Source organism: Gorilla gorilla, chromosome 18 (genome assembly GCF_029281585.2).
Source record: "Gorilla gorilla gorilla isolate KB3781 chromosome 18, NHGRI_mGorGor1-v2.1_pri, whole genome shotgun sequence".
In the NCBI taxonomy this organism is placed as follows: domain Eukaryota; kingdom Metazoa; phylum Chordata; class Mammalia; order Primates; family Hominidae; genus Gorilla; species Gorilla gorilla.
Window position 1 is genome coordinate 23,887,843 of NC_073242.2, and position 19,366 is coordinate 23,907,208.

Genomic DNA, 19,366 nt, shown 5'->3' on the forward strand with positions numbered 1-19,366 from the left:
GCAGGCTGGATGCAGATAATACGGAGTTCTGGAGCTAACTGGAAAGCCAATGCTCAATTGAAACTCATTTACAATTTAGAATTTAAAATCTCTGTAAGGGACAAACAAAATAAACACCAAGACTGCTAGTTCACAAACCCTGCAAAGCAAATGAAACATTTATGTTTCAGGCGAGACCACAACTGTGAGCCATGAGATGCAGTTGCCCAGTTCTGGGTGTTCCCATGAATTAGGGTTCTGGGGAAAGGAAGCCCCGTGGTGCTCCCCCACCATGTCCCCCCCTATTCAGCACCCTCTTCCTCCCAAAGCCAAGAGAATTGAAGGGCCTTTGAGTCCATGCCTCTCTTTTAATTTCAAAACTGAACATGACCACTCTTTATTTTTAATCTTCCCTTCCCCTAGTCTATGCCTTCAAGCAGCTTTTCTGGGGAGAGAGTGTCGGCGCCCACACTGGCAGATCTGAGTCCCTGGCCACATGCCCGCTGTGATGAGGATGTTGCCATGCTCACCCACCCCAGCAGCCTGGAATCCAGCCTTTAGAGGGGCTCACTTGAGAACTGTCAGCATGATGAGGAGAGTGGAAGTCAAGTCCCACAGGTGACCCAGGTGAGGACAAGGAGCCCTCCATCCTTGCCTCCTCTTTAGAAATGAGCATGCCTTATGTCTGGTTAGAGCATCTGTAACAAAGGACTTGACTTGAGGGAGAAGTAGGAGCTTACAATGGTCATCACCATATATTGAATGCTCCCCATGTGCCAGCACTCTTCATCCACTCTCCAAAGAAGAAACCTGCTTAGAGAGGTCAAGGAAGTTGCCTAGAGTCACAAAATTAATAGGTGGATAGCATTTTAATCTTGCTCAGTATAAATTCAGAACTACAACTTAGTCATCATACTATAATGCCTACCAGGAGAAAGAATGCATTGATGAGCTGACATGAATGTCGTGATCCATTTGACAATTGTATTTATTATTGTTAATTGTTAAAGAATTACCTGATCCATACATCAATTTTCTATCAATTTGATTGGTATCATGGTCTTAAAACATGTCCAGTTCCTTGATGCTCATCCCATCAAGAGGTAGAGACTAATTTCCCTTCCCCTTGAATATGGTCTGGCTTCTAATGAGTAGAATGTGGCATAAATAATGCGTTGTGATGTCAAGGCTAGGTTAGGAAAGGCTATAGAACTTCTACATGGCTCCATGTCTTGCAATGCTCATTCTTGAAACCCAGCCACCATGCTGTGAGAAAGCTCAAGCCACACAGAAGCCATGGGGAGGTGCTCCTTCTGATAACCCCTGCTAAAGTCCCACCCAGCAGCCAGCAACAATCATTAGATATGTTAGTGGGAAAGCCTTTGAGATGACCTCAGTCCCAGCACCATCTAACCGCAACCAGGGAGGGATTCTGAGCAAGAACCACATAGCTGATCCCAGTTAATTTCCAGAACAGTGAAAGATAACAATAAATGATTGCCATTAGAAATGGTTAGTGTGAATTAGTTCCTGTAAAACATGATCACTCCTTGAACCCTGGCAAAAAAAATTAAATTAAAAATTAGCTGCTCGACTTGTCTGATTTGACTCCAAAATGAATAAACTTCACTCTTATAAAACTTTGTCTGGGAGACTTTCCACTTGCCTTTCTGAGAGTGCTTTTACGTTTAAATAATATGGATGACGATGATGATTCGTGTTACTACTTCTTGAGGGCTAAGGTCTCTACCTGCATTATTTTATTTTATTTTATTCTTTTTTCTTTTTTTGCTCAAAAACAACATAGTATTGTCGTTTTCTTTTCTTTTCTTTCTTTCTTTTTCTTTCTTTCTTTCTTTCTTTTTTTTTTTTTTTTTTGAGATGGAGTTTTGCTCTCGTTGCCCAGGCTGGAATGCAGTGGCACAATCTCAGCTCACCACAACCTCCGCCTCCTGGGTTCAAGTGATCCTCCTGCCTCAGCCTCCTGAGTAGCTGGGATTATAGGCACCTGACACCACGCCTGGCTAATTTTTTGTATTTTTTTTTTTTTTTTTAGTAGAGACAGGGTTTCTTCATGTTGGTCAGGCTGGTCTTGAACTCCCGATTTCAGGTGATCCGCCCACCTCGGCCTCTCAAAGTGCTGGGATTACAGGCGTGAGCCACTGCGCCCAGCCAGCAGTATTGTCATTTTCATTTTTGGAACTGAGCTCAAGTAGTTAAGTTGTCCAGAGGGGTCAGGCATGGTGACTCACACCTGTAATTCCAGCACTTTGGGAGGCAGATAGGGAGGATCACTTGAGGCCAGGAGTTCAGGACCAACCTGGAAAACATGGTGATATCCTGTCTTTATTATTTTTTTAAATTGTCCAGAACACACAGCTAGGAGGCTGCAAGGGTGAGGTCTTTATTGATTCATTGATTCAACATGTATTTTGGAGCCCCTGCAATATACCGCTCTCCATGCCAGGCCCTAAGAAGAAGACCGGTGAGGCTTTTGCACTTGTACTCCAGCATAGCAAACAGGTGATAAGAAAACAAACCAGTAAGTAAATATCTTAATCTATCAGGGCTACTATAATTTTAAAAAACCATAGTCTGAAAGGCATAAACAACAGAAATTTATTTTCTCACAGTTCTAGAGGCTGGGAAGTCCAAGACCAAGGCATTGGGTAATTTGGCTCCCTAGTGAGGGCTCTCTTTCTGGCTTACAGACAGCCACCTTCTCACTGTATCATCAAGGGGCAGAGAAAAAGAGCTCTCATCTCTCTTCACCTTCTTATAATGAATCACATCCCATCATGGTGCACCATCCTTATGACCTCATCTAAACCTAATGACTGCCCAAAGTCCCCACCTCCAACTACCATCACATGGAGGATAAGGGCTTCAATATCTGAACTTTGGAGGAACATAAACATTCAACTCATAGCAATAAAAATGGCATTGCTAATTGTGATCATTGGTATGAGGAAAAATAGTGATGCACTTTGTGGAATTAATGTAAGTGGCTGTCTTCAATCTGGTGGTTGGCCACAGCCTCTGAGAAAATGGCCTTTGAAGGACATGATGTGGGATCTGCACAATGTGATCCTGGAGAAAGAGCATCCCAGGCAGCAGAAACACTGAGAGGAAAGGTAGGGTTTGGGGAAAGGCTTGGTACCTTCAAGGAACAGCACGTGCACACACACACACACACACTCACACACACACACAAAAGAGGACAGCATAACAATGAACAAGAAAAACAGGATATGAGATGAGGTCAAAGAAGGAGGCTGCAGCCAGATCACACAGGGCCTCATTGACCAAGGTAACAAATGTGGGTGTGTTTAAATAAAAATGGAAAATTTGGAAGTTTTTTTTTTTAATAGGGTAGTGTTATGGTTTGGCTGTGTCCCCACCCAAATCTCATCTTGAATTGTAGCTCCCATAATTCCCACATATTGTGGGAGGGACCCAGTAGGAGATAACTGAATCATGGAGGCAGTTTCCCCCATGCTGTTCTCATGGTAGTAAAGAAGTCTCACAAGTCCTGTGGTTTTATAAGGGCCTTCCCCTTTTGCTTCTCTCTTCTCTCTTCTCTCTCCTCTCTCATTCTCTCTTGCTTGCCACCATGTAAGATGTGCCTTTTGCCTTCCACCATGATTGTGAGGCCCCCCAGCTACGTGGAACTGTGAGTCCATTAAACCACTTTTTCTTTATAAGTTACCCAGTCTTGGATATGTCTTTATCAGCAGCATGAAAATGGACTACTACAGGTAGTGACATTATCTGGTTAACTTTTAAAAAGTATCATTTCTAGCTGTTCCATGGACCAAATCAAGCAGGGGAAAAGTGGACTGAGAGACTCCAGTCAGGGTTACCAAGGAACACATAGCTGGACAATATAAACCCTTAACACAACTGAGCTTACAACACCTAGGATTCAGAGTTTGAGCTGCTTTGCCCAGAGCAATATCTGTCTAGAAGTGATCATCCTTCTACTGCAGCAGCAGGAGATTGACAAGCCAGTACTTAGAAAGGCCAGAATGACTAGGTTCTGAATTCAGGAAGAGGGAGTGGATAGGGGGCCATGAAAAGGAGAGGGCAGCCATTATCATTTCCATTAATTAAAAGAAGAAAAGGAAATTAAATGAAGTAGGCATCTGATTCAAGAAGTTAGGAAAGGAAATGAAAGCACAATGTGAGACTCTATGCTAGCTCACTGGAAAATCTTGATGAAATGGACGCTTTTCTGGGAAATAATTACTAAAATTCATTCAAGAAATAATATAATCTTAAATAAAGTAGCAGAGGGATTAAGAACAGGCTCTGCCATCAGATTGATATGGGTTTTAATCCATTCTCCATGTCTTACTAACTGTGGGAATTTGGGCAACAGTCAATATCTTCACTTCTAAAACAGGGATAGACTGGATACAGTGGCTCACATTTGTAATCCCAGAACTTTGGGAGGACAAGTTGGGAGGATCCCTTGAGCCCAGAGGTTTGCAGCTGCAGTGAGCTATGATGGTGCAACTGAACTCCAGCCTGGGTGACAGAGTGAGACCCTGTCTCAAAAGAAATAAGTAAGTAAATAAATAATCAGGGATAAAACACTCCCTGCCTAGAAATAAATGTAACTAGAAATGTGCATAACATATATAGAGAAATAACAAAAGTTCATCAAGGGAATTTAAAACAAGATTAGATAAATGAAATTAAGGAATGATTATTTAATAATGTCAATTCTTCCTAAATAAATGCATGGGTTTTATGCAGTTCTAATAAAAATCCCCAATTAATTTTATTTTTGTTATATATGATTTCCTTTGATGAGCAGGGGAAGAATTTCACAAAATGATTATAAGATTTGACTGGAAGAATGAATGGACAAAATAGCCAAGAACAATTTGAAAGTCAAGAATAATTAGGTAACTGTATTATTCCGTTTTCATGCCACTGATAAAGACATACTCAAGACTGGGCAGTTTACAAAAGAAAGAGGTTGAATGGGCTTACAGTTCCACATGGCCTGGGGGAGCCTCACAATCATGGCAGAATGCAAGGAGGAGCAAGTCACATCTTACATGGATGGCAGTAAGCAAAGAGAGAGAGCTTGTGCAGGGAAACTCCCCTTTTTAAAAACCATCAGGTCTCATGAGACTTATTCACTACCATGAGAACAGCATGGGAAAGACCTGCCCCCATTATTCAATTACTTCCTACTGGGTTCCTCCCATAACACATGGGAATTCAAGATGAGATTTGGGTGGGGACACAGCCAAACCATATCAGGAACACTCTGAATATAGGTATTAAAATGGACTATAATGGTTCAAAGGTTAAAATAGCATAGTAGATAAATACTGTAACATAGATTAATATGATAAATATTGTAGCATAAACTCATGTGCTCTATGGATCTATGGGACTATGTTACAATAATTGCAACATAAACAATGGAATAGTACAGATAGCTCCAAGATAATCTTTCATGTACCTGACTTTATTAGATAATAAAAGTGGTCATATAAGTCTATGGAAAAAGAAGTAGCATTCAATAAATGACCCTGGGACAATTGATTAATATTTGAAGGGAATAAATAAAGCAAAATTAAATCTGCATCTCATACTATAGATCAATGTAAATTCCAGATTAAAGAGTACAAAATAATTTAAAAGTTAATGAAAACTAATAAACAATCCAGACAAAATTCTGGCACCTTGATCACTTAATCACAGGCATCTAATCCTTTGCTGTATCTGTGCTGGAAATTACAGAAGGCTGATACCCATATATTTGAAACTTTAAAATATTTATACTCAATATAGCATGGATGAAACAAAATTCAAAAATGGGTATTTGGTGGGTGTTGGGGATCAATATAAAAGGAAATAAATATTTACTTAATCTGATCAAGGAGCAGTAGAGGGAAAAGGGACCTTTAAGAATAAGAAATAGGCTGAGTGCAGTGGTTCATGCCTGTAATCCCAACACTTTGGGAGGCCAAGGCAGGTGGATTGCTGGAGACCAGGAGTTTGAGACCAGCCTGGCCAACATGGAGAAAACCCTTCTCTACTAAAATACCGAAATTATGTGGTGTTGTGGTGGGTGCCTGTAATCCCAGCTACTCAAGAGACTGAGGCAGGAGAATTGCTTGAACCCAGGTGGTGGAGGTTGCAGTGCGCTGAGATCACACAACTGCACTCCAGCCTGGGTGACGAAGCCAGACTCTGTCTCAAAAAAAAAAAAAAAGAAAGAAAGAAATCAGAATGATAGTTAAGAAGAATAAATTAATAAATTAATTTAAAAATAAGAGATTGTTATGCATAACTTCATGCTGATAAATTAGAAAATGTTGATGAAATAGATTATTAAAAAACATATATGGCCAAAAAAAAGATTCCAAAAGAAGAAATAAAAAATCTGAGTAAAGCCATGGAGAAAACCGAAAAATTATTCAAAGAATGGCAGTGGGCTCAGGTGGTTTCATGGATGAAATCATAATGTTGTTTGGAAAAACTGCTGGGAGTTATTGGAATCTATACTTCAATGTCTCATCCACAAGGCATCTTGGGGACCCACGGGAGCTAGGCAGGTGACTAAGGAGTGATCTTCAGGCAGAAGATCATAAGGTGGGCTGGGAACTGCAGTAAACAGAGGCAGGCATGCTTCGTCAAATGCAGATGCTACTCTCCTCCAACCAATTGCCAGCAGGAATGTGGGCCCACATTCAATTCATTTCAGTGTAAATTGCAAAACCAGGCAGGCAAAACAAAACATCAGAACCTGTGAGCTATCAGCTTGCACATTCTCCTGAAGATGCTAAAAATGTGGAAGGGTTTAGGGAAAGGCAACCCCCATAACATTATCTGGAATCACTTGTGAAGCTGTTTCTCCAAAGAGATAATTACCCTAGTCAGTCCTTCAAGGTGGGACATTTTGCTCAATAACTTTGGGTCAGTATTGAGGCAAGCCAACTGAGTAACAAAATATAAATATCTTACCTTGTGATGGGTAGCAAAAAGGAAAAAAATAAACATTTTACCTTTTACTTCAATCTGAGCACTTCTCAGATTATGGCAAAGGGAGGCCAGTCTATTTTGAACAAATAATTCATTCAACAAATAATTATCGAGCACCCACTATGTGTTATGTGCTATTATGAGTATAGGGCTAGTGCAGTGAATAAAATAGAAAAATTCTCTACCCTATGGAACTTTATGCTTTAGAGACTGAAAAAAATAAACAAGAAGAACCCATGGTCTTCCAGTCATTTTCAATGTTAAGAACCTTACTTTAGTGATTAGAACTCATGCGCAGGCATTCAAAAGCCCCATCTGGAGGCAATAGGACGTCTGGCACTTGCTTCAGAATGATAGTTAATGGAGCATAGACATGACAAGATTGGCCATGAGTCAGTCACTGTTGCAGCCAGCAATGGGTACAAGGGCATCCATTCATTCTGCTTTTCTGCCGGTTTTGTATATGTTTGGAAATTTCTCATAACAAAAATATTTTTAAAGTCCAATTTAGTTGAAATCAAAACTACAACCTCCCATTCCATTCAAAGCCTTTCCCTCTGTCCAGTTCTAGCCTGACTATCAGTGGAGAGCCTCCACTAGTGGGAATGAGAGGAGGGATGTCCTCTCATTCCCCTTCTTCTGTTGAAGGTTCCCCTGGGGCTGAAATGGGAGGGTGGCATCTGGGGTTTGGTTGAGGGTGAGAGGTGAAAGTCTTACTTAGATGGTGCAATCAGTGGTTCTATTTTGTTTTGTTGTTATTTTTTTTTTTTTTTTTGAGACGGAGTCTTGCTTTGTCGCCCAGGCTGGAGTGCAGTGGCGCAATCTCGGCTCACTGCAAGCTCCGCCTCCCGGGTTCACGCCATTCTCCTGCCTCAGCCTCCCGAGTAGCTGGGACTACAGGCGCCCACTACCACGCCCGGCTAATTTTTTGTATTTTTAGTAGAGACGGGGTTTCACCGTGTTAGCCAGGATGGTCTCGATCTCCTGACCTCGTGATCCGCCCGCCTCGGCCTCCCAAAGTGCTGGGATTACAGGCGTGAGCCACCGCGCCCGGCCTGTTATTTTGTTTTTTGAGACAGAGTCTTGCTCTGTCACCCAGGCTGGAGTGCAGTGCCGTGATCTTGGCTCACTGCAACCTCCATCTCCCGAGTTCAAGCGATTCTCCTGCATCAACCGCCCTAGTAGCTGAGATTACAGGTGTGCGCCACCATGCCCAGCTAATTTTTTTGTAGTTTTAGTAGAGACAGGGTTTCCCATGTTGGCCAGAATGGTCTCAAACTCCCAGCCCCAAGTGATCTGCCAGCCTCGGCCTCCCAAAGTGCTGGGATTACAGGCGTGAGCCACTGTGCCCAGCCTGTGGTTCTATTTTGGCTGCTGCTCTCTGACATCCATATGCTGTTCTTTTGTGGGCATGGTCCCTTGAAGAGAGCTTGAGCTCAGTTACTTTCTCAGCATCTACTTGGTACTCAGCACATCTCTGCTACACGAAATCCTGGAAGTGTAAGCTTCTTTGTGATACTCTCTCTTCCTGCTCTGCAGTGGAAGGTGGTTCCAACCAACCCCTTGCTATCATAGTTCTACAGGTAGAATCCAGGCACCAGCCTCCATGTTCAGGTGTTCATGTGTGCCCCAAACACCAGACAACACTTGCCAATTTCTCCCCAGTAGTCCCACACAGTGTTCTGCTGGAACCCACTGCTCTCTTCTAGGTACCAACCTAGAGTCTCCACAGCTCAGCAAGCATCAGGGAGTAGCATGTCAGTCTCCCCTAATCTCTCCAATAAGCTGATTGGGCCTCTTCTTACTTGCTTGGTGGACGAGAGCTACTCCCTCTTCTATCATGGGGATGGAATAAGAAAAATCCAAAGTACCTTCCTCTCGTAGCCATTTCTCCCACCTCATTGAACTCCAGCCTTCAGTCTAGATCATTGAGATGGGAGTCATCAGAGTGAGGACCACAGAACGCACTTGGCCATCTCTTGGTAAATGCTAGGGAGTCACGTGGAAGCTCTTTGGCTCTGGATGTGGGAATATTTCATGCTTATTGTTTTCACCTTTGAGGATTTGGCCAACATTCCAAGCCACTAGGAAGAGCCCCAAACTACATTCTATTTCACTTGATTTTAGGAAGGTTTCCAAAATTTTAGGAAGGTTTTAAGCTTCTTAGTTGTCTATTTGAAGTATTTATCTCATCTCTCAATAACGACACCTTTTGAATCTCTAACTGCCTCTTGGGTCATTTTGTTTTCCTCTTGTGTAAGTCTCAGGGAAACTGATTAACCACGTAATAGCCGTTTGTTATTCTGAAGGTGGCAGATTAAAGCAAATCTCATTAAGAGCCAGCTTCTTTGGCATCATACTTCTATTTACAGCTGCAGCTGACATTTATTGAACACTTAATACGTGCCAGGCACTGTGTTAAGCACTTATGTGTATTATCATATGTAATCCTCATTACACAAGGAGGTTTCATTGACCAAAGAGATAGCTTCTATTACTATCCATATTTTATTTATGAGGAAAAAGTGACACTGAAAGATTACATTTCTCAAGGTCACACAACAGATGATGCAATTAGGACTCTAACCCAAGCTTCTCTAGCCCCACAACCCGTTTTCTCTACCAGTACTATCTGCCGTGCTCTAAGTGCAGGGTCTGATGCTTCCATAGATTCAAGTTTTTCTCCTAAAACCTGTTCTGGATTAGAGATGAACAAAGGTTCTTTCTCCTGATTCTCCTGGCAAAGTTTGTCCAAGACACAATTTGGGGGATCTTTATCCTGAGTCTGGTTTCTAAAGTCAAGTCTTGGGGAAATGGCCAATTTCACAACCTCCCCACCTCATACCTCAATCTAGGTGGTGAGAAGAAGAGCAAAGCCCTAGGGAAGCTTGGAGCCAAAGAGACCTGCTATTTTCTTGCCATCTTCCGGGTCTCTGCTACAATTTCTTGTCCCATGGAGCACAGACAAGGCACTGATGTACCACTAAGAAACAAAACAAAACAAAACAAAAAAACAAATTTGACCACATCATTCCCTGCTTAAAACCTCTCAATGTTCCCCATAGTTTTCAGGAAACAGTCATATTCCTTAACATCCAAGACATCAATACAATATCTCTTTCCTGAGTTAATGCCACTGCCTCCTAATTCATCTCCAAGCCTTTATTCTTGCCTGTGCCATCCACTCCGTGGCTAGAGTGAAATCTCTGAACTGTAAATCAGATCTTGTTAACTCCCTTGCTTAAAATTGTGCAATGGCTTCACCCTGCAAAAGAATTAACACCCAAACTTCATTTAACCTAGCCAACTAGGGCTATACAATCTGGCCACAGTCCACTTCCCTAACCTGATTTTCTACCATTTTTCCACTTGTTTACCATTTGTCTACCACTTGACCCTTTCTGTTTTTCAACAAGCTGCATTCATGATCCTTCCACTGGGGTTACCTTTTTCTAGATCCTCTTAGAACTGACTCCTCCTTCACTATTGACTTTTCTCAACTCAGAAACCACCTCCCCAGAATGCCCCACTGACCATGCTACCTAAAGCAGTCCTTCTACTGCCAAGATTGGTCATATTGTATCACATTGCTCACGTTTATTTTTTGCAGCATTTTTCACTACCTGCATTTTTTTGTTTGTTTGTTTTGTTGGTTGGTTTCATGTTTACTGGCTATCTCCCTCACCTAAAATATAAGCTCTTTCAAAGCAGGGAATCTGTCTTGCTCATTGCTGTACCCTTAGAACCTACAGCAGTGCTTAGCAAATAAGTAGATCTTAATAGATACTTGTTGAATGAACTAACATGGCTAAAAGTCCCTGAATAATTTGGAATCTGTATATCTGTAGTGCACCGTGAATAGCTATTATTCTTTTCTTCCTACCATTTATCCAACCTTTTTCTGGTAACAGCACCCTCGATTTTCTCTGAAACATCATCCTGTATGCTACTGTCCGTCCACATGGATTAAAATAAGGCCAGTTTCCCTTCCTATATGCCCAGAGATTGGAAAGGTAGCCCAAACCTAGAAATCAGTGAATTCCATTTTGTGTCCATTATGATTGGTTCAGGTGGGTATGAACTAAATGAGTCAATGAGAAAGCAGCCCCAAGACATTTACTGTAACTGCTGGTGGAGAGATGTCCTCTTTCTCCTAGGATCGCTCAGCTGGTAAGATGCAAGCCAGGAGCTCTTAGTGCTTGAGAAGACAGCCTGCTAAGTGCAGAGGGGGGAGGTCTGAGATGGAGAGAGATGGACCCCAGAAGCTATAGATATCTACCTTTGGACTTTTAAGTTACATATATTAATTGATTACTTCTGTTTGTCTTATATACTTTAAGTTGGATTTCTGTTAACTGTAACTAGAAGCTCATGACCAATAGACTACCTCTCTAATTTCATGTCTCCTTGCCTGAATAAATTAGGAATTGTGCTCACCTGCTAAACTTGAAAAGGGATGAAATACGTGAAAGAGTCTGTTTTCATCATGTAATGAGAATTGTTGAGATAAAAGCTTTTGGCCTGTAGTAGTAGCGCCATAATGCTATCACGGACTCTGGCTTCTTTCAGTATATCTCTGTTGCCAAGGCTGGAGTGCAATGATATGGGATTATAGCTGACTGCAGCCTCCATGTCCAGGGCTCCAGTGATCTTCCCACCTTGGCCTCCCAAGTAATCAGGATTACAGACATACTCCAGCATACCTGGCAAAAAAACAAACAAACAAACAAAAAAAAACAACAAACTTTTAGAGATGAGAGGGGATCTTGCTATGTTGCTCAGGATGTACTCCTGGGCTCAAGTGAGCCTCCCACCTCAGCCTCCTGAATAGTTGGCATTACAAGCATGAGCCACCACACCTGGATCAGGCTTCTTCTGTTTTATTTTCAGGTATCCTAAACATGTGCTTGTTACCTTATGTAACAACATGGCTGATCTGACTCCACCATTAAGTCCTAGTTCCGGGTAGGAAGAAAGCCAAGAGCAAAAGGTGTCACCTACGTGCTAGCAAAGTCTGTCCAAAAACCTTCTGGGAGGAGATTTTACAGAAAACCCACAGAACAAGTTTTGTTTTCCCTTTCTTAAATTTTGGTAAAATATATATAATATTTGCCATTGTAAACATTTGTAAGCATACAATTCAGTGGCATTAATCACATTCACAAGGTTATGCAATCACCACCTCTATTTCTAAAATTGTTTCATATATCTAACAAAAATTCTGTAACTATTAAGCAATAACTCCTCATTCCTGTCTCCTCTTAACCCCTGATAAACTCTAATCTACTGTCTGTCTCTGTGCACTTGCCTGTTTACGTACCTCATATAAATGGAATCATGCCGTATTTGTCCTTTTGCATCGGGCTTATTTTGCTTAGCACAATGTCTTCAAGATTCATCCATGTTGTGACATGTATCTGAACTTCACTCCTTTTTATGGCTGAATAATATTCCACTCTATGTGTATACCACATTATGTTTATCCATTTGTCTGTTGACGAATACTTGGGTTGTTCTCACCTTTTAGCCGTTATCTACACTGCAATTTTTGATTACATTGTATCAGTCAGAATTTTATGACAAAACCATCCTACTCTGTGAGGAAAACTGAACAATGTAACTTTATTTCAGCTAGGGAGAGTGTCCTCAGTCACAATTGGAGTCTTATGTGAGAAGAAATAAGGAAAGCTTACTGGGTAAGTAACTAGAAGATTCTGTAACAATCCACTTTTTTTTTGCCAGCAAATATCATTGTTTAAAAAATATATATTTAGAGGGTACAAATGCAGTTTTCTTTCATGAGTATATTGCATAGGGGTGAAGTAGTGTACCCATCACCCAAATAGTAGTGTACCCATCGCCCAAATAGTAAATATTGTACCCAATAGGTAATTTTTTAGCCCTCACCCCCCTCCTACCCTCTTTTGGAGTCTCCAAAGTCTATTTTTTCTACTTTGTATGTCCATATGTACCCATTGTTTAACTCCCACTTGTAAGTGAGAACATGTGGCATTAGACTTTCTGTTTCTGAGTTATTTTAGTGAGGGTAATGACCTCCAATTTTATCCATATTGCTGCAAAAGACATAATTTCATTCTTTTTTATGGATGCATAGTATTCTATGGCACATATATATATATATATATATATATATATATATATATATATACACACACACACACACACACATATATATATCACGTTTTCCTTATCCAATCCTCCATTAATGGACACTTTGGTTCACTTCATATTTTTGTATTGTGAATAGTGCTGCAAAAAACATACAAGTGTGGGTATCTTTTTGATATAATTATTTATTTCCCTTTGGGTATATACCCATTATACCCAGTAGTGGGATTGCTGATTGAACAGTAGAATAGTAGTCCTATTTTTAGCTCTTTAAGAAATCTTTTTTTCTTTTCTTTTTTTTTTTTTTTTAAGACAGAGTCTTGCTCTGTCATCCAGGCTGGGTTGCAGTATCGCAATCTCAGCTCACTGCAACCTCTCTGCCTTCTGAGTTCAAGTGATTCTCCTGCCTCAGCATCCCAAGAAGCCGGCACTACAAGCGCATGCCACCACACCTGGCTAATTTTTGTATTTTTAGTAGAGATGGGGCTTCACCATGTTGGCCAGGCTGGTCTCAAACTCCTGACCTCAAGTGATCCACATGCCTCGGCCTCCCAAAGTGCTGGGATTATAGGCGTGAGCCACTGTGCCCAGCCGAGATATTTTTATACTGTTTTCCATAGAGGCTGTACTAATTTACATTCCCACCAACAGTATGTAAGCATTTCCTTTCCTCTGCATCCTCACCAACATCTGTTATTTTTTGACTTTTTAATAATAGCCATTCTAACTGGAAAAAGATGATACCCCATTGTGGTTTTAATTTGCTTTTCTCTGATAATTAGTCAGAAAATGTCATTCTATACATAGAATACATTTACCTTTACCCAAAGGACATCACCCCCAAAGTCTCATCCACGTAAAAGGTAAGATTTCTGGGCAGCTTGCAGCCCTCTACAGCAGGTTTGGGTGTGTCCTCTCTTGGTCTAAACTAAAAGACAATTTACTTGCTTCCAGCACATCCATCATTTAATAGTGCAGAAGGAGCCACATAATAATAAAAAAAAACTCCTTTTAAAAGCAGAGACTAAAGTACACACAGCAGTCACACATGTATAGAAGTGATCAACTGAGCAAGAATAACAATATTTCTCTTTCCTAAGAATGGAAGACTTTCCTGGCTAGCAAATCTGTTCCCTTTTCAGAGAGAAACTTCCTTATTCATTACTTTTCATCACCCTACTCTCTGCCCCGTGGAAGGTTCTTCTGTGTCCATCTCTCTCCCTAGACTCATCTGAGGTGGAATTGGAAAGGACAAGCTTCTTGTTGGGCTCAAGGATCTTTTAGGAGTTTAGCTGTTTAGGGATTTAATAGTCTCCGGTTGCTATGTATCAAGCTTGGGAACTGTTTGGGAATGTAGTTCCTTACTATTCCTCCTTGTTGTCTTAGGTAGCATTCCCTAGAAGCAGAGCCTAAGGCAGACATTTGGATGCAAAAGACTTATTGAGAAAGTAACCTTTAGGAAAAACCCCAAGGGAGTATGGGAACAAGCGTAAGAAAAGGCAATGATTCTCCAGTTGTGGTTTCCTAAAGAGCAACATTAACACCTCTTGAGAACTTGCTGAAAATGAACATCTTCAAGCACCACCCACCTTGGAAACTTTGAGGGCGGAGCCCAATAATGTCTCATTCAACAAGCCTTCTAAGCGATTCTAATGCACACTATGGTTTGGCAACCATAGAGGATGGAGATGAAGCCCAACGAGGATGTGGTAGTCTTGGCCTGATCATCGGAAGACTCTAGAGCATAAATTGTATCTCAGAGTTGTCCCTGCCTCTGGCAAGAGGCCAGACTTTTGCACCCTTGTATCTGACTGCAGGGAGAAGGGCTCTAATTCCTTGGGAGAGGCAGCTCCCATCAGCTGAGACCAATTATCCCTGGAAGGGGCAGCTGTGGGTTAGAAAGGTCAGGGCTAGAGGGGTATAAATGAATCAATTCAGTAAAGAGAATCTGAAGAGTGGTGTACCAACAACAACATCTTCTTCTTCTTCTTCTTCTTCTTCTTCTTCTTCTTCTTCTTCTTCTTCTTCTTCTTCTTCTTCTTCTTCTTCCTCTTCTTCTCCTTCTTCTTCTTTTTCCTCCTCCTTCTCCTCCTCCTCCTCTTCTTCTTTGAGACAGGGTCTCACTCTATTGCCCAGGCTGGAGTGCAGTGGCACCATCATGGCTCACTGCAGTCTTGAACTCCCAGGCTCAAAGGACTGTCCTGCCTCAGTCTCCTGAGTGGCTTGGATTACAGGTGTTCACTACCATGCCTGGCTAATTCTAATTTTATTTATTTATTTATTTTTTGGAGAGACAAGGTCTCACTGTGTTGCCCAGGCTGGTCTCAAACTCCTGGCCTTAAGTGATTCTCCCACCTCAGCCTAGCAAAGTGCTGGGATTACAAGCACAAGCCACTGCATCTGGCCTGCAATTGCTCTTATTGGTCCAATTGTCTCTGTCCTCTTCATGAGACTAAGAGTTTCAAGTGATCAAGAGCAATCTCTTTCCTGCTTGTTATTTGCTCATCAGTGCCTGTCACAGGTGTAAATCTTAATAATTACTTATGCAATTAGTTGATTAAACAAATACTATTTAAATGCCTACTATATCCTGAGCACTATTCTAGGGTCTGATAATTTAGATTTGAACAAGACAACGCACCTGTTCTCATGGAGTTATTTGGCTTTAGTTGGGAAGATGACAATAAGCACAAAAGCATATATGTACATATACACAGTATAATGTCAGATATTGATAAATGCTATGAAGAAAAATAAAGCAGAGTGAGAGTATAGAGAGAAGTATAGGGTGTTATTTTTAGATAGAGCAGTTAAAGAATTCTCTAAGAAGGTGACATTTGAGCTGAGGTATGAATGAAGTGAGGGATTGAACCATGACAATATCTAGTGGCAGCAATTTGTATGTAAATTCAAAATTATTTTAAAATAAATGTTTCTTACATATAAAGTATATTCAGGGAAGAGCATTCTCAGCACAGGAAATCAATGGGTGAGTCACAGGAAACACCTGGCATTTCTGTATCGATAAAACAGGAGGTAGTTGGAGGAGATGGACAGGTGGCACACTGCTTACTGTTTTTATTTATTTTTGAATTAACTTTAAACTTTTATCAAAACATACATGTATAAGATTTTTAAAATCAGATAGAAGTGGCTGTAGTGAAAAACAACTGTTCTGGTCCTACCCTGTTCATTCTCATTACTCATTTCATTTATTTTAGTTCATTTCACCTCAACCTCTCTTCTTCTCTTCTCCAAATATAGATTAGAATATTTTTATTTTTATATTGGTTATCTTTAATTTTCAATGACATACTAGATACTCTAGATCTCCTTTTATCAACTCTAGAAGTATATCTTGTCTATTCTCTTTGTATAATAATATCAGGATGTTACATCCTACCATTCCTCCCCTCCTTCTACCTCCAATTTCTATCACTGTCTAGAGAGTAGAAACATAACTTCATGTAATTGGGTTCAAAGAGAGAATAGAGGGTTTCAGATACTGAAAGAAGGTTAACAAGACTGAAGTTGAAATAATGATGTGTGAATGTTTTGTAAGCATATTTGGTTTTTAATGCTTTTTTCTATAGGTCGAATCTAAAAGTAGAAAACTCATAACAAGGCTATGTGTGAACATCAAGAGAGAATTCAAGATGGCGGGAATGACACTCTTTAGTCCATGTGTACCTGGTTTTCATCATCTCCTTGACTTACACACATGTGGGTGCCTTTACCTCCGAAGACTTTTTCTCTTCTAACTGATGATGCTCCATTCTCTTCTGACAAAAGGTAAAGCTGGTTTGGTACCACTGACACCCAGCTTAGTTGGGGTCCAATATCTTCTGAGCCCCATATCCTGCCATGTTCTCTTCTCCTTCGTGGTCACATTTTACTGCTGATCCCATGAACATCACTGGAGTGGTGCCACAAGTAGATCACATAGACTTTTCACAGCAGTCTTCTGAGGTATCACAGAATTTCCCCCTTTCCTAAGAACTATCCTCCCACAACTCACAGGGGCTGGTCCTGATGGCTGCGTTTATAGTACATGACCCTGAATCGTTGGCCACAGCTGCATGGACCAGGAAGTGGCAAGCAACATAAGCTAGGCTGATCAGGTTGTCTCTCCCGGAAATTTTGAATTAGGACTAAAACTTCCCAGTTTAGTCTGGGTGGGTTTCTTAAATAGAGATGACATAAGAACTCAAAATCTAGCTTCTATTTCAAGGATCAAAGAATAGATGAAGCAAAACAATTTTTCAACTAAAAATATGAAAAGAGGCAGAGATGCAAAATGAAGTGACTGTCAAGACTCCTGATGGCATTTTTTTTTTTTTTTTTTTTTTTTTTTTTTTTTTTTTTTTTTGCTGGTTCCAGCTCCCTGCCGAGGCCTGATTGAACCTCTGCCCTATGGTTCCTTGAAACATCGTCATATTCTTGTACTAAATTCCCCATTTTCTTAAGCTAGCTCTGGTAAGTTTTTGCCATTTACAGTCAAAGTGAACTCACTAATAAAATATTCCCAACTTCATAATCTTCTCCCTGGGGGATGGGAATCATATCTTTGTATTCTCCAAGGTGCTGAGCACATAGGGGAATGCCTTGCACATAGTAGGCACTCGAAAAGCATCTGTTGAATTGAAGCAACTGTCAGTACTCCTTCCTAAATGACACAACCATTTACAGGGATCACTGACCCCTCCAGATGTATGAGAAGATGGACAGGAAAAAGCATAAACAGATACACCGTGCCAACTACTTCACTAGCTGACAGCCCAATAGAAGAAAACAAAAGTCTTAATAAGAGAATCAGACATCAGTTGCAAGATGTCTGAATGTCTCCTAGTCTTCTGCCAGATAAGTGGGATCAGAAAGGGCTATTAGTAAACAGGAGTCTAGCTCCAGCCCGCCCTGGAGAGAGCTCTGAATCTCTTGGGTCCCTCATTGATCTGTTGAAAGAGCCCTCTAGTGGTGAAAATGAGGAACGATCTCTAGCCTTACAAGCAGATTCTACGCGCCCAGGTCCACACACCTACACATTCAATTGAATGAAAGGATGAGGTCACCCCCTAGTAAGTTGGGAGGCATGATAGGGAACTAACTGCGGCCTCCCTGCCTCCACACTCCCACTCCGTTCAGTTGGTCTGACTTGCTCCACATGCAGGCTCGGGACTTCCCACAGTGATCAGGTTGGCCCTGGACAGCAATTCCAAAGAATGAGCCTGCCTCACCAAGTCAGAGGCTCAGGACAAAGCTCCAGTTTTATCGCATGTATCCCTTTCTCTTATTCAGCAAAACTGGGTGCATCCTGACCCATAATTGTTACCTTCATCTACCTGAGCTCCTGATCCTTTTCCCCCAACTATCCTTCTGCTAGGCCCCTGGGCACCATACTCTGCTTGTCTGGGCTTCTGTTGTAGAGCTAAGTGGGTGGAGATGAAGATGCTGCTGTTCCACTGTGGGTCTGGTAAATGGAGAGATTGGGGCATACTGTCCCTTAGCCCGAAGCTCACTCACCTTTCATCAACATGGTCCTTCTTTGAAAGAAGACCTTTCTCACTTCTATCCAAGCAAGAGAAGAATCAAACAGATCCTGAAATGACTGCTTTGATCATTATTAATTATTTCATCTTATTTAACTTTCTGAGAGTGGGTAGGGAAATTTTTGCTAACTGAATTAATCCCTCCCAAGAAATACCAACCTCACCTCCATGTTACATATGGCTTTCCCTTAAAAAAGAAAGGTAATAACAATCAAGGCAGGATATTTTTATTAAGATGCAAATTTTCATTTCGGGAAAGAAAATGACACTAAGAAACCTGTAGGGGCCCTCGTGTATCCTCTCCCTACTATCTTCTGTCATTCTTCTGGAGTACGGCTGTGGTGTTGGCCCCAAGTTTATCCATTCCATTGTGGATTATGTGGCAAGATTTCAGTATTTCTACCTCCTGTCCATAAATCAGTGTTTTTGAACCACGACACATGCATATGCAACTAAATGCTCATAGGTATACACACCTACATATTCAAATCTATACTATACCTACACACGTGCATGCATACACATACATGTGCAAATATCTATGCATATGCATAGCAAAAATGCTAGGCATTTGCAGCAAATATGTTCACATGGTCCATAACACTGTCTGCAGGTACAAACATACATTTACATACTTGCTTTACTTCTATGACGGATTCACAGGCATTCAGAATTTATAACTAAACTGAACATAGCACAGGTGA

The 19,366-nt window shown here is 41.1% G+C and overlaps 1 long non-coding RNA gene across 1 annotated transcript; it reads left to right on the forward strand.

The window, feature by feature from the left end:
* Positions 1 to 573: 573 nt before the first annotated feature.
* Positions 574 to 17,647, forward strand: LOC115931025 (uncharacterized). The gene is made up of 4 exons (XR_004067609.2): positions 574 to 606; positions 12,619 to 12,683; positions 16,710 to 16,908; positions 17,497 to 17,647. It is a non-coding gene; the product is annotated as an uncharacterized lncRNA (long non-coding RNA).
* Positions 17,648 to 19,366: the final 1,719 nt, after the last annotated feature.